General features: G+C 36.5%; 1 protein-coding gene across 2 annotated transcripts in view; it reads left to right on the plus strand.

Annotated features, from left to right (window-relative positions):
* LOC136039295 (uridylate-specific endoribonuclease-like) overlaps positions 1-15,310 on the plus strand; it is a 67,132-nt gene that overhangs the window by 23,957 nt on the left and 27,865 nt on the right. The window contains exon 1 of one of the 2 annotated variants that reach the window (XM_065722903.1): positions 2,892-3,066. The exons of the other annotated variant lie outside the window; for it this stretch is intronic. The gene's annotated coding sequence lies outside the window, so the exon portion shown is untranslated. Of the gene's footprint in view, positions 1-2,891; positions 3,067-15,310 lie in introns of those variants that run through there. 2 annotated transcript variants of the gene reach the window in all.

Here is a 15,310-nt window from a genome sequence, read left to right on the forward strand (position 1 = left end):
AGGTAGTAAATTGCTCAGTAATATCATACTTTTTAGACTGAGAGGTGCTGTACATAAAGTTTTAAGAGAAGAAAAGTGCGGTTTTAGAAAAGGTAGAGAATGCGTTGACGAAATTTTCACTCTTAGGTTAATAATTGAGAAGTGCCTGAGTTACCAAACACCTTTGGTCCTCAGTTTTATAGATTATGAGTAAGCGTACAATTTTGTTGATAGGAGAGCTTTAGCAAAGGTCTCATCCTTGTATGGTATACTAGACAAATACATTAAAGTAATTAGTGCTATATACGAGGATAACACTGCTGCGGCTAAGGTAGGAAATGTGGTTAGCCGCTGGTTTCGTATTAAATCAGGAGTAAAGCAGGGTTGTGTTCTATTCCCCTTTATATGGATCATTTTAATTAATTATGTCTTAAGGAGCACAGGAAAGGCAATTGGAGACCCTGGAATCAAGTGGAGTGGAAAAACACACCTGGACTTAGATTATGCTGATGATTTAAGCATCTTAGATGAAAGCGTGAGCCAAATGAATGAGCTTTTAGAGGTTTTGCGAGTTCAAGATACTATAAGAAAACTGAGTCACTAAGGCTAGGAATGAGTGAAGATGAAAAGGTGACGTTGGGCAATGAAAAGATTGATCAGGTGGACAGCTTCCTTTACCTTGGTAGTATTATTAGCAAAGACGGTGGGAGCAGTGAAGATATTAAAAGTAGAATGGCTAAGGCACTGGGTGTTTTTTTTTTCACGGTTAAAAAAAGTTTGGAAGAATTGGAAGATAAGTCTGCAAATCAAGATTAGAATACTGGAAGCTACAGTGATGACAATGGTTAAATATGGCTCTGAAGCATAGGCGCTCCGAAAAGCGGATGCAGATTTTCTAGACATTCTACAGAGACATTGCGTATGGATTGTTCTGGGTACCCGGCTGACTGACCGTATTTCAAACAGTAGGCCGTACGAAAGGTGTTGTTCAATCCCACTTTCTAGAGCTATAATGAGAGAAAGGTTGAGATGGATAGGGCACGCTCTGTGGATGAAGGATGACATATTGCCAAAGATTGTCCTTTTTGGCTAACCGTCTAGGGCTAAACAGAAAGCAGGTCTTCCGCGGTTGGGGCGGGAGGATATCATAACGAAATATTTAAAGGAAATGGGAACTTCCTGAGAGGGTGTAAAAGGGGAGGCTTTGAATGGATTAGAAAAGAGGAGGAGCGTGCTTATCTTTGTTGGCCCCAGGCGGCTTGTTGCTGCGGTGGGTTAATAGTAGTAGTACTAGCGAGCTTGAAATTCCCATTTCAAGAATTCCAGATATGCTGAATTTGATGGTGTAATAGCATAGGCGTCATTTGGAAGGGCAAGAGGTAGATGCCTCTTCCTCAATAATTTGGAAAATATTATTTAATAAAATAATATTATTATTAGGGCGTGGAAGCAGGACTACCAACTTAATTTTATGTTCGTTGATGTATATCTATTGTTTGATATGTATCCTGTAGTGTTTTTGTTAAATCAACCAAGTAGTTTATTTGCTCAGCAGTAACTTTTCTTTGTTTTTTTTTGTTTTCTTTGTTACCGCTGGAAGAAGAATGTGCTTTTGAAGGCTTTGGGCCGGCCCACCGCACCATTACGTTTTTACTCTTCGGTATTAGCTATCTATTATAAAGGAATTTCCCAAAATAAGTTTTCAGACAGTTTAAAATTATTGGCTTGTATTTTTCACAAATTTTCTGGGTGAGGCCCCCCGGCAGCCCATTTTCCTCTGAAGGATAACCCATAACCCCAGATATGGGCCCCTCTTTCCTCCCATTAAAATACTGAAATTACGCCCATTTGTAATAGTCATCGAACCGGTTTTTGGGGTTGTATACCCCATTTGGTACTTGTCAATTATATCGATCACACTCAAGAACTTTGATTTGTTTCGTCTGAATAAAACCCGTTTCTCTGATGGTTTCATTATGTGTACTCGGAGATAATCAGCTTAGCTTGAGTGAAATCAATTACTATGCAGGTATATTTTAGTTAAATATTTAATATATAGACTTGGTTAGGTTAGGTATTTAATATATTGCGTTCTGTTCGGCATGCGTTCCATAGTTTTCTGTTGTAGTTTTCATAATGTTATAATAGCGTGCATTAGAAACAATATTAAACGTTTAATTTAAACACTACTCGAATTGTAATGTTAAACACTTCACAAAAAAAATAACGTTAGACGTTGCAAAAATAGCGAACTTAAGAATACCGTATCCTTCAGAATTTCAATTTTCGTAACTTAAGAATTCGGTAATATTCTTTATTAGAACCAACAAGATGGCTGAGAGGCGTATATAGAGGGGAGAGGGGTTACTTGCTCCGGGTGCAGAAATTACAGGTTGCGAATTTTCAAATAAATAATCTAGCGTTTGAAATGTCTTTTTTAATTTTGAATTTTATTTTTATTAAAATAAAATAGAGGGTACGGTTGGCAGTAGGTATAACCAAATTGAATCGGAAATCTTCTTTTTCCCTATGTAAAGTAAGAAAAGTCAGATTAAAGTAAATGAAAAAAAAATATGAATAAATAAAAATTCTGTTAAAGTTTGGCCTGAAAGCTTTTAGGAGACAAGGGGTTGGGGTGCTAATCATGATTTTCCCCTCGGCGTAAGAGGCCAGAACCGCCACTGAAATGGCCTGAGCCACAGCGAATGCGGGACGCTGTTTCGATGTCGGAAACATCTCGAATGTATGGTTTCATTTCGCCAGAGTCTGCACGCTGTTGCAACGATTGGGTAGATACAAATTTAATTCGAAACCATAAGGAACGTACATAATGCATTCTGATTTTGGATGATTGATCTAGGCCTTTAAGTTTTAGTCCTGGCGTCTCTATTAGTTAATTGCTTTCCATGGATTGTCCTTTCTGCAAAAACACTGCGAGTAGCCCACAAGTGACGAAATGTTTCTCGTAATGAAGTTTGTAGATTAAACCGGATGAAGGAGGCGTGCCAAGATCAGAAATGTGTGAATAACCATCGTCTTTCTAGCCGTCAACTATAGTTGGGATTGTTTGTTGGCTGTGAGGTGAAGGTAAACATTTTTATCATTTATCTTTGATCAGAATTGGCTCTCAAATCTTAGATTGTCTTGTAGGTTCTATTCGTCATACCAACTTTTACTTGCTTTTTTAAGAGCTTAGTCATACTACAGGAAATGAGGAAGGAGAATTTTAGCTCAGTATGTAGTCAAAGTCTAGATTGTCAAGCTGATTGATTGCAGTGGTGGATATTCACGGAAATTAGGGAGTTAAAAATGTATTTGTCAAAATGCAGGGAGGGCCGAGCAATTTTTGTAGCTTTTACATTGAAAATCTACAATTATGAATGTCAACGAGATACCAAAAAAAAGACACTTCATCACCTTTTGCCCCCCTCCCTTTTGTCCCTCCCAATAGATGCCACTGATAGAGAAATTCATGGGGGTCAAACTTACCTTTGACAATAAAGCATTATTTTACTATCATACTGTTTACTATGTTGATTTTTATTTTCTTCTTTATTTGTGTTTTTTTATTCAATTTAATAGACTTCACTATTTTGAACATTCTCTGCTGTATAAAGAGCAAAGTAAAAATATATGTGATCTTCCAATATGAAACTACTTAAACACTGTTGAAGTAAATAAAACGTGGCTTTTCAAATTGAATTCGAAGGAACTTGGAGGTCAAACGGTTTAATTCAATTGGGGTAATTTGGCAGATAAGATGCGTTGGTAGAGTTATAGTCTATTTTATACCCTATTTTGAACTCGCCACTATAATAACAAAATTCTTACTTTATTATGTTCAGAGAATTTCTATCTGTTGGGTTATGAGAGTTGCTTCCAGTTTAAATGTCTCCTGGCTCCTCATAATGTCTGGATACAGTCCTAGATTCTAAGGTTTTGGCTATATGCACTTTGGAGATTTTTTTTTTGGCTTGCTTTTTAGCATTTAATGCTCATCGATGGTTGCAGTGGGATCAAATCATGAGAATTTAGGGAGGGGGAAATATATATTTAATATCTAGGGGATGGGAGCAAATTTGGTCCTTTTTTCAATTCTTCAATAAAAGTACCAAAAAAAGATGTTTGGAAAATCTAGAGTGGAGCAGAGGGGGAAAATCTAGGGGGCACAGGCCACCAACCCCCCGTTTTGACGCTACTGAACAGTTGGTTTATACCGTCAAATCATGACAATTTAAAAAAAAACTCTTATAAATAGCCGTGAATTTCATCCAGAAAATAAGCGAGGGGGATGGGAATGAACTTAAACTCGGAACGATTCAGGGATGCCAATTCATGAAAATATTGGCGGTCAAGGATTTTTCTTTTAAGTTTTTGTAACAAATATACAAAAAAGGCGCATCAAAATCTTGGGAGGGGGATTTTTTTCCATTTTTGTTCCAATGATAATACCAAAAATGGTATTTTGAAATCAAGTGGGTAATTGCCCCTTTCTCCCTGATTGTTGCCTCTGGGTGGGAGTTGCTGGGGCACAGTTAAACCAGAAGTGACCGATAATATTCAATAAACATAATTTTTTTTTAAATTTAATGAAGTGAGAATTTCGTCACCATAGAGACAGGATACGGCATAAACTAAATTGTTACCCTGTCGGGTTTTGGTTACATCGAACTATAATCCTTGTGTGGATAATAAGTAACTACATAATAATTATACATAATATAACTGATTTGGCTAGTCCGACATGCTGTAAAATGAATTATTTGCTGGAAAGGTCCAAAACAGAAAACTTATAGGCTCACACGGTTTTGGTTTTGACACTCTGGTTGTGACCATTCATGGAAAAGTTTCCATTCATGGAAACTTTTCCATTCATGGAAAAGTGGGGGAGTCCATTAGCGGACTCCCCCAGGACTAACAAGAAACTCAAAGTGTATAGTCCCAGGCAATCGGAATTGCTTAGAAATGTACACTATGAAACCAAGGTGCTCAATGAGAATCGAACATTATCCGAAGATTCAATTGCAAAAAAAATCTGTATGTTTAAAAAAAAAAAAACCCTAAGATACTATACAATAATAACTTTTCTGCTTAATATATTTTTTTAAAGGGTAGTGTATGATATGCGCAATTGTTGTTGTTGTTGTTGATTCCAACGTTTTTGGAGCATGAATCAGCTCCGTCACGTACGTATCAATCTTGTCCAGACAATGTGTATGGAGAATTTTTAAGAAACGATGACTACTTTCAGATTAGTGAATCACTTAGAATCGTTATTTGCAGATTCTTTATTGGTGGCAAACCATTTTTTCCACTAGTATAGCCACCTACGTCAGACCACCCTAATTAATTCTATAGTATTTACAGCCGTAAATTACAATTTACATTAAATTTCGTGGGAAACACATTAAACTTATACAATATATTGAATACATTAATAAACATTTGACTTGATACAACATGACCCAAGACTGTTAAAGCACATCGAATAAACTTGAAGTTCTAATAAAACAACCCAGTGCAGAAACAGACACCCTACGAGCCCACGGAGGGGCGGATGAATGACCCACCACCGCACGGAAAGTAAAGGCACCAAAGAGCTTTAGAACTTTTCTTTTTAATATTTCACGCTGGATATAATACTTTTTACACGACATTATAACATGGCGGACATCTTCATATACATTACATACAATGCAATTTGGGGAGTCAACCAAATTCCATTTAAAGAGAACAGAATTCACTTTAGCATGGCCAGATCTGATTCGAAATATTGTTGTGGCAATTTTCCTCTCACTGTGAATTAGGTCCAATGGAGGAGGCTTAAAATCATATAGATCCAAGATTGTATTAGTGGACTTTCTTGTGAAATCAGCTTTCTCATCAATTGCGGATTTGGCCTCATAACCCTGAATATATTCACTCAGGGACAAGTTTACATCCAACAATTCACCATTTCTGCAAGCCCATTTTGCCATTTTGTCAGCTGACTCGTTCCCAGGAATACCTGCATGTGCTGGGACCCATGTAAGTTGTAGATCATAACCATGTATTAGAAGGTCATCAACTATTTTTTCAATTTGTGCAGCAGTTTCTTTGGCATCATTTCGTTTCATAGCTAAGTAATTTAATACAGATAGAGAATCAGAACAAATCAAAAAGCTACCAACTATACCGTTTGACTTAATATAAAGAAGTGCTTGATAAATAGCAATCATTTCTGCAGAAAAAACAGTAAGCTTGTCAGGTAGCTTAAATCCGCAAGAAGTACCAGTTGACGGGACTACAAAAGCGCAGCCTACACCCATTTCCGACTTAGATCCGTCAGTATATATGTGAGTAAAGTCAGTCCATTGCAGAGTCAGCCTATACCACTCTAATTTTAAAATTATTGTTCCTGAATCATTAATTCTATTATCTAGAGCTAAATTAATTACATTACCTATTCCGTTGAAGCGTGAGGAAAGGTCATCTATATTTGGGGTTGGAACTAGGCCTGGAAGGCCAGCATTACTCATCAGACAAGAATATTTATAGACTGTAGGGGAAAACCTTGGTCTAAACTGGAGATCTTGATTCCATGTAGCAATGCATTCTTTATAAACAATATGATTTGTTGATCCCATTTTTTTTAGAAAGTAACGGGCTTGAAGATTATTTCTTCTCCTCTGAAGTGATGTGACGCCAAGCTCACAGTAGAGGGCTGGGGTGGGGGTGGTTTTTAAGCAGCCTAGAGCTCGTCGGAGAACTTGATTAAAAGCTGAATCAAGTTTCTGGAGGTTGTGCTTAGTTGCTTCCCTATAGAACATGCTACCATAGTCTAGTTTGCTGGTGATTGTTGCTCCAATTAGTTTTGAAACACAAGAATATGGGGCTCCTCTTTTAGAGAGGCAGATTGCATTGACAAAGTTTGCCCTACTTCTCAGGTTACCAACAAGATAGTCGATGTGGTTAGTCCATAGCAACTTTGAATCCAGTAAGACTCCTAGATAGCAAAATTTCTCTGCATGTTGGATGTCCACTCCTGCTAAAGACACAATGGGGGGTTGAGCATTTGTTCGATTTTTCCTTGAGAAAAGAACACTTACTGACTTCTCTGTTGAAAATGACATGTAGTTTTCCATTGTCCAATTTTCTAAGTAATACAGGGCTTTTTGGACTGAAGCCTTAAGGCATCCCCTATCTCGAGAGGAGGCAGCTACTGCAATGTCATCAGCATATAAATATAGTTTACAACCCAGTATCGTATCTAAGTTTATATCGTGACAATATACTAAAAACAATAAAGGACTTAGTACCCCTCCTTGGGGGAGACCCACATTATTTGGAGCACTAAAAAAGCCAGACGAATGATTTTCTAAAGTTATTTCTATTTTCCTCTCAGTCAAGAAATTACCAATCCATTCCACGATTTGAGGGCTAATATTTAGCTTCTTTAGTTTTGCCATTAGAGTAGGGATATTCACTCTGTCAAATGCTGAAGTCATATCAAGGAAAACAGCTAGAGTTTCTTTTCCTAGGCGGAATCCCTGTTTTATTTGATTTTCAAGCCTCACAAGACAGTCTATTGTACTGCGTTGGGGCAGAAAGCCTAGTTGTTCTGGCTGAACTACTTTCTCAATTTCTGGTAGAACTTTCTTTTTTATCAGTCTCTCCATTAGCTTGCAGAGGCATGAAGTCAAGGCAATTGGGCGATATGATTTTGGGGATGTAGGGTCCTTTTGGGGTTTCAGGATTGGTATTATTGCAGCTTTTTTCCAAAGCGATGGGACATAACCTTCCTTGATGGACCTATTAAACAAAGTTAAGACAGAAGCCTTAAGCAGGGGGGACATGTTGGACAGCATCTCATTGTGAATCCTGTCTGGGCCCATAGCCCCTGGTTTTAATTTTTTAATAATCGTATCAATATCCTGTTCTACAAGTTCAATATCATTCTTAGGGAAGACCTGTGTAGGTTGCATAGTGGGTCGGTTTTGAGTAGAAAGTTGTGGAGGAATGTTTGCAATTAGATACTCTTTCAGAAGTTTTATTTTCTCGGGTGTTGTGGCGGCAGTGGTTCCGTTGTGTATCATGATGCCAGATATTGGGGAAGACCTTTGTCCAGTGTAGACTTTCCAGCTCCTCCACAACTCTTTGATTGATGTAGTCTTCGTAAACTTTGTCTCAATTAGAGTCTTCCATCCATTCTTGATTTCTTGGGGAACAATTTTCCTAAAGATGGCTTGTTTTGCATTCATTTCAATTTTGTTTGTAACTGTAGGATTTCTTCTAAACTTGTTTCTTGCCGTGTTTCGATCCTTATAAGCTTTTTGGCATGCAGCATTCCACCCTGGTGTGGAGTTTCTAGATTTTCTTTTAAGTTTTACATACCCAAATACCCTTTCACTAGCATTCACCATAACTTGAGTTAACTTCTCATTAAGCTCCTCAACAGAGGTAGGTAGTTCAACATCCGTCAGATCCGAGTCTACCTCTCTCTGCCATTCAGGCCAGGACTCCCTGCGGAACTTCCAACTCACCGACTTCATTAACTGAAGTCTATAAGCAGAAAAATTAAGCACTGACATTACTGGGAAATGATCAGAGTCAAAGGGTGACGGTATAATAACGTCAAAGTCAACTGAAAGGTCTAAAGAAGCAATTGTTAAATCTATAGTAGAAGTCTTCCCATTTAAGGGGTTTAGCCTAGTACCTAGATCTATTGGAGTGATAAGACAAACCATATTTTGAGGATCAGTAATAAAATCTGCCAGTAAATTAGAATTATTATTTGGAGAAGATGTTGAGTCCCACATTGGGTTATGAAGGTTGAAGTCACCAGCAATTATTTTCCTCTCTTTACATTTCTGAAAAGCATCTTTGAACTGTTTAAAATCAAAGTCAGTTGCAGTCCTGTTATAATAGTTGATAACGGATATCCAGTTATCCGTTCCATCCTCTTTGACAGATATAATCCCAATTTCATTTTTTCCTGGGGTAAAAACATCTACTATTTTAAACGGGATATTATCCTTAACTAAAGTCATAAGTCCTCCCCCTGGTCCTGTCTTCCTATCCCATCTAGCCATGCTATAGCCTTTAAAATTTGGGGAAGTTTTCTGTTCATTCAATAAAGTTTCCTGAATTAGTACAATATCTGGCTTACTCCTCACTAGAAGGTTTTTCAATTCTACTACCTTTGATTTTCCCATTCCCCTAATGTTTAGTTGGATTACCCTTGTAGTCATTCTTTGATTTTTTGTTTATGAACACGCTTATTTAATGTCTTTTTCTCTGGAGAGGACAAAATTTTCTTTGGAACAAAGTTATCTTCATCCATACCATCCTCTGAGTCTGTTTCATTTCCAGAAACAAAGGATTCAGATTTCTTCAGTGAAGACAGGATCTTCTGTACCTCTGACTTCGAGCTTTTGCTTAACTTTACACTGGAAGCAATCAGTGAGCACAATGATGACACTACTGTGGTTAGTTGGTCTATTTTTTCTCTCAGTAAGACAACTTCCTTGTTAATTGGTTCCTGTATTTTTGCTTCTGGTGGGATTGAAGGGTGAACAAGGACTGGAAAATGTTCAAAGTTTAAAGCTGGTGGTGGTGTGTGCAGAGTCTTCCCTTTGGTGTCAGTGAAAGCTTGAACTGCATCTTTGAATGATATACCTTTTGTGACTGACGTTTTCAGAATTGCAGCTCTAAACTTGTAATCCTGGCACTCTTTACTGAGGGCAGTGTGCTGTCCATTACAGTTTGCACATCTTACTTTTTGTTCATTTCTGTTTTTGTTTAACTCAGGGCAAGCTGTCATGGGGTGATTATCTCCACAAATACCACAAGTATCTTTACCCCAACAGTTTAGAGAGTTATGGCCAAATTTCTGGCACTTGAAACATCTCAACGGTTTTTCCAAGATCCCATCAATTTTTTCAATCTTCTTCATCTTCTTGGAAATTCCACGCGAGTTGCAGCTCTTAATGAAATAAAAATATATGCGAAATATGAAAGCTCTGAAATTGCACCACTTGACAAGTACCTTGTTCCATTGGCGTCGATTACTTGGATGACAATAAAAGGCACAGCTTCGATACCAATATTGGTATCTAAGCTGTGATAAAACTGTACCGCTTCTAACATTTAGTCCAAGGGATGACTCGAAAGCATGATTATTAAATAGTATTTATGATTCGTTTTGCTATGTTTGTAAATGTAGCTCGTGTTTACAACCTTTTCTTTGTATACTATTTTAGTAATTTGTTCTTGACATAGCTTGAAAAATACCCTGGGCTTAAGCGGATCTATTCCTTATCTATTTATTTATAATACGTTCCATTTATGCTAATTTCTCAACATATCTGATCAAACTTCTTTACTACGTTTTCCCTTCTTCGTTTTTGGATTCAAATTCATATGTTTTTTATTTAAAGAAACTAGACCAGTGTTGCCGACGTGATGCAATTTTACCGCTTTTAGCCCAATTTAGAGGTCCTGTTACAAAGCATTACAATTGAAAATTTCATGATACAAACAGAATTTCCAAGTACATTTTGATAAATTGTGTCTTATTTGCTTATTTCTACCTCTGATACCTGGTCTGGTTTCACTTAATTTGAAATTTTCCTTTTGTCACTTCTCTCGGACATATTCATGAAATAAATAAAATGCATATCTATCACACGAATATGGTTCAACTTTTAATATGGTCCCAAATAATCTCTTATGGCACAATTTTGATCAAACAACTGGTACAACTTATCGCCAAGTGCTGGCAATCACTTGTTGAATTATGAAAAAGGATAAAAAAAACGGCATCAAAGTATTCACTTTCATCCCAGCTAATTATTTTTATACTAAGTCTTGCTAAGCTTTGTATGAGATAAAAATTTCAGGAACACTGTTGAAGCTTTCCATATTCTTATAAGTCTCATTTTCTTGACGATTGGTTGAAACGCGTTCAGTATCCACCATAACATCTTGATTTGTAAAGATATGTGCGAATCCATTCAATATGCGCTTCCTTGTCAGATTCTAAAGGAATGATTTACACCGATTTTAATTACTTAAAAATACTGCTTGCAATCCCAAAGATCCTGCTTCAGAGGTCTAAAAATTCTACTGGAAACTCTTTTTACTCTTTGAAGAGATAGTTGGTATTCTCCTCTCTGCCCCTTAACTGAACCGAATCCATGGCATTTCATTGAGAATGACTTAACCAGCACTGGCTAGCACCTCTTGCAAAGTTTTCCCTCTCACATCATTTCGTGCTGTTTCCATTTTTATGCTTATATCGACAGTACCAACATGAAACGGGTGTAATTTGCTTTGGGGCAGGAGGCAACTGCTCCTCCTAGAACTTGGTTTGCACCCCCACCCCGAGGTGAAATTTAGTCTTTTAAAGAATTTCGTCAAAACTAAGATAAGCCTTCATAATTCAAGCATCCACAGAAACGGGTCAGTTTTCTGTAGAATATCTTTACCTTTATTGTACTATATTGCTCATTTTTAGTTTTCATTGTCATTTTCACTTGATTTGGGAAAATTTGCTCCAATTTTGCCCCCCCCCAGGATTCAGATGAAATTATACCAATGATGAAAGGAGGTGCATCTTTTATTTGAAAGGAGGTGTTCTCCTGTAGCCTATCTCTAGTTCACTGCACGATTAGTATGTTCCGTAGTATGCTACCATTAGCTTAGTACCATTTTCTTCTAACTATTTAATAGGGGTGGAATATGACAGGACACGTTTTGAACTTAAAATTGTTGAAGGTTTTTAGAAGTTCTAACGTCGGAAGAGGAAGTGCAAACATGCACAAAGAATTTTAACTGATATGTTGGATTTTCATAATGATAATTTTCTCCTAAATCACGAACTCCTGCTGAAGTCAACAGTAAACTCAAAGTATGAAAATTGTAAGAAATCTCGGATTCTAAAAATCCTGAAAGAAATCTTACCGAAATCAAAAATCCTAAATTTCAGTGTTTATCCAGTAAAGCAGAAGCACTGACAATAAGAGAGGCTGTACGTTTGAGCATGGAGTGACCAAAGGAATGACAATTCCTGGCTATGAGATAGATCTTAAAAGTGTAGACCCTAGATGTAGTTTGATAACGTGGTAAACGTGTAATTGGAAATGAAGATTTGTAAAGAAGAGAAATTTTGAAAGTTAGAAATGTAAAGAAGAGATCTTAAAGATATAGACCCTAGATAGATGTGTAATAGGAAATGAAGACTTGTAAAGAAGGGAAATTTAGAAAGTTAGAAATGTAAAGAACTTGCAAAGAATAAATCTTGAAAATCCAGACCATAGATAGATGTGTAATAGAAAATTAAGACTTGTAAAGAAGAGAAATTTGGAAAATCAAAAATGCAAGTAGTGAGGCCTCTTCAGGTTTAAAATCGCTCATAGCCGCTATTTCTTTCTTTTTTTAATGATTTAAGATGACGAAGAAGTTTCTAAGGGATTCCCTCAAGACCCAGGTGTTATTAATTTTCTTCAAGACGTAGGTGCATGCTACGCAATAAGGAATGTTAAATTTATTGAGAGTGATGTAATATTGCGTGATTAGTTGAACCTTACGATTGGCTTCAGTATTATTTCTGCATCGGAAGAATGAAATCTACATCTTATTTTAAAAAGTGAAGATGAAATATTCCAAGGCGGTTTGTGTACATGATAGTGTTTAGTAGCATTGAATGCCGAGAAAGAGAAATATTTGGATTATGAAACAAGTACTTATGGTAACACTATTGGATATGTAAGCTTGCATTGCCATAACTGTAAGGAGTTAAATTTCTCAGGAGTACTAAGAAAATTCAATTTTTATAGAGGTGGATATGCGAGAGTAGTATTTCTAGAGATGATGGTGCACAAAGAGAATGTGAAACTAAAACTTTTAGTTGATGACGAAGACCAACTTCTTGCTGTTGGTAACATGTAACCGCTTGATGAATCTTACCACCATTCTCCTACTATTAACATGCAACGAAACTTAAAAGGAAGGAAAGTATACTCATCTAGCACTATCATGCAGCACATCTTGTCTAGGTGTCGAAACTGGGATGTATGTAAGAATAATGTGATAATAGACAGTGAAATCGCAAGTAAAATAAAAAGAGGACTAGCAAAGATTATCAGCAAGGAAGTTAAAGATGAATTGATAAAAAAAAACCCATGCAACCGTTACGAGCGCCAATGATAGTTTACCTGCGGATACATTCATTGAATATGAATCAATATATAAAAAGGAGTAAGTTTGTTGGATGTTTTACTAGCGGGAAAGAATCTTCATTCATTGTTAGTGTATAATTGGTATTGAGAGTGTCAGGATTGAACATGCTGGGATTTGAGAAACACAAAATCTTAGGGAATATAGTGACTTTGGGAAAATGTTTGATTCTAGATGCTGATTTTCAAGAGTCATTTCTTCAACGGAAAATATTTTCTCAGGAAATTTTTGACGATATTATGAGAAATGATTCTCAATCTTTGGACTATTGTATTCTCATTCACATATCATCACATATTGTAATCTTGGACTATTGTATTCAATGATTCTCAAACTTTGGACTTATTGATGACTCTAATGAAATGTGTAGATTATGCAATCCATGTAAATTACATAGAAGATATAAAGTGCAAATTAAAGACAGTAATTCATGTCTTGAAGATATTTGTGACTCTCACACTAGAGGTTTCCTCTAATCTGATTTCCGCTATGATAAATTTGATCAATGGGAAAATACTTATGTTAGTATGATTGCAAAAAACCCTAAACGGGATTTCAGTTTATTTTTAAGAGACTGGTATCGTCATGGTTTTAAATTGTTTTGGGAGGAAGAACCTGGTCTACGCTTCAATTGCTGGAATAATAAGAGTGTTGTTTTGACGACATCACTGTGAAGATACTGGCTATTATGATGATCAACCTACTCATATTTATTTGGCTGTTACAGAAAGTTATTCTTCATTTAAGAGTATCGCATGTGACATTGCTTCAAATAAATGAATTGGAACATGTGAGCTATATAGTATGAATCAAAATACTACTATTGAATTATATGAATCAAATAGTATTATTGTAGAAGGTATAACCCTGACTTTGCATGCCAAGATGAATACAAGTTGAATCCTGACGAGCTGCCGCCACTTATCGTTAACGATGGTTACCTATATGGGGAAGAAGAAATCCTTAGGAGATGGACTTTTTATTGTATGGCAAGTGTTATTAATAAACAAATTCACAAAAGTTTTAAAAACATTTCACTCTTAGGGCACTGAAATTTACATTATGGAGATAGGAAAGAGTATTTTCAACTCGAAAGTCGTTTAATCGAGGATTGTCTTCATAAATGCTGAGAAATTCACTGTAAGTTTGTGTGCGACATCGAGAAATTAAATATAATGGTGCATGAAAACCACAGCTTTTGTTTGATAAATCGTGTACTCGCTTCCTATGTTGAATAATAGATTTTCCACTTTATTTAACAAAGTTTCGGATATGAGGTGTGTTAAAAGCATACGGTAGGCCAAGAGGATAAAAAATTTTAATATTATTCGCTGTTTGAAAGATGCACAGCTAATGTCCCGTTTTTACAGTTGATGGTCTACTGTTAACAGTGATAAGAGTATTGTTAACGCTTTGAATCTGTTCGAGGAAATCGGACGGTATATTTGATACGTGTTCATGGAGCCAGGTCTAATAGAAATCTGCCATCAGGGGTAATTTCCCAATAGGTTTCAAATTGTTTTTGTGAGATTAATGCCTCACTCTCTTCCAATGGTTCAGTAAAGGTACCCTCTAAATGTACTGTGCCCTTTCTTACAATACTTATATCTTGAGTACCAGACAAATCAAATACAATGATACCATGAGTTTTTTCTAAACAATTCATTGGTTAAACCACTTTCAAATAGCTTTGAATATCATTCTAGGGATTGCACTGACAATTCATAAAATCCTGTAAGGTTTATCAAAGGGTAAGTTGTAAAGCGGAATTCTATTTACTTTTAATACAAGAGATGAAAGTTCAAACATTTCAGAATTATGTGGCGAATTTGTTCAGGATCCTATGACACTTGCACTTTTTACAAAGGCCAAACCAATCTTTGAAGGGATTTTGCCATTGATAAATGATGAATCGGTGTAGGTACGTGAACCGGTAGCAATATGTCGTTGATTCTTGATTGTATGAGGAACGAGCAGTTTGATATTATTTCCGCTAGTTCTTAATTTCTCTCTTGCCAAAGCAACAGAACTCATATCCTTGTTTTCGTACATGAAGTATTGCCGAGGTGAGAGAGACTTTTATGTCAGGTGGAGCGGCAGCTACTTTTTGTAA

This window comes from Artemia franciscana, chromosome 19 (genome assembly GCF_032884065.1).
Source record: "Artemia franciscana chromosome 19, ASM3288406v1, whole genome shotgun sequence".
Classification (NCBI taxonomy): Eukaryota; Metazoa; Arthropoda; class Branchiopoda; order Anostraca; family Artemiidae; genus Artemia; species Artemia franciscana.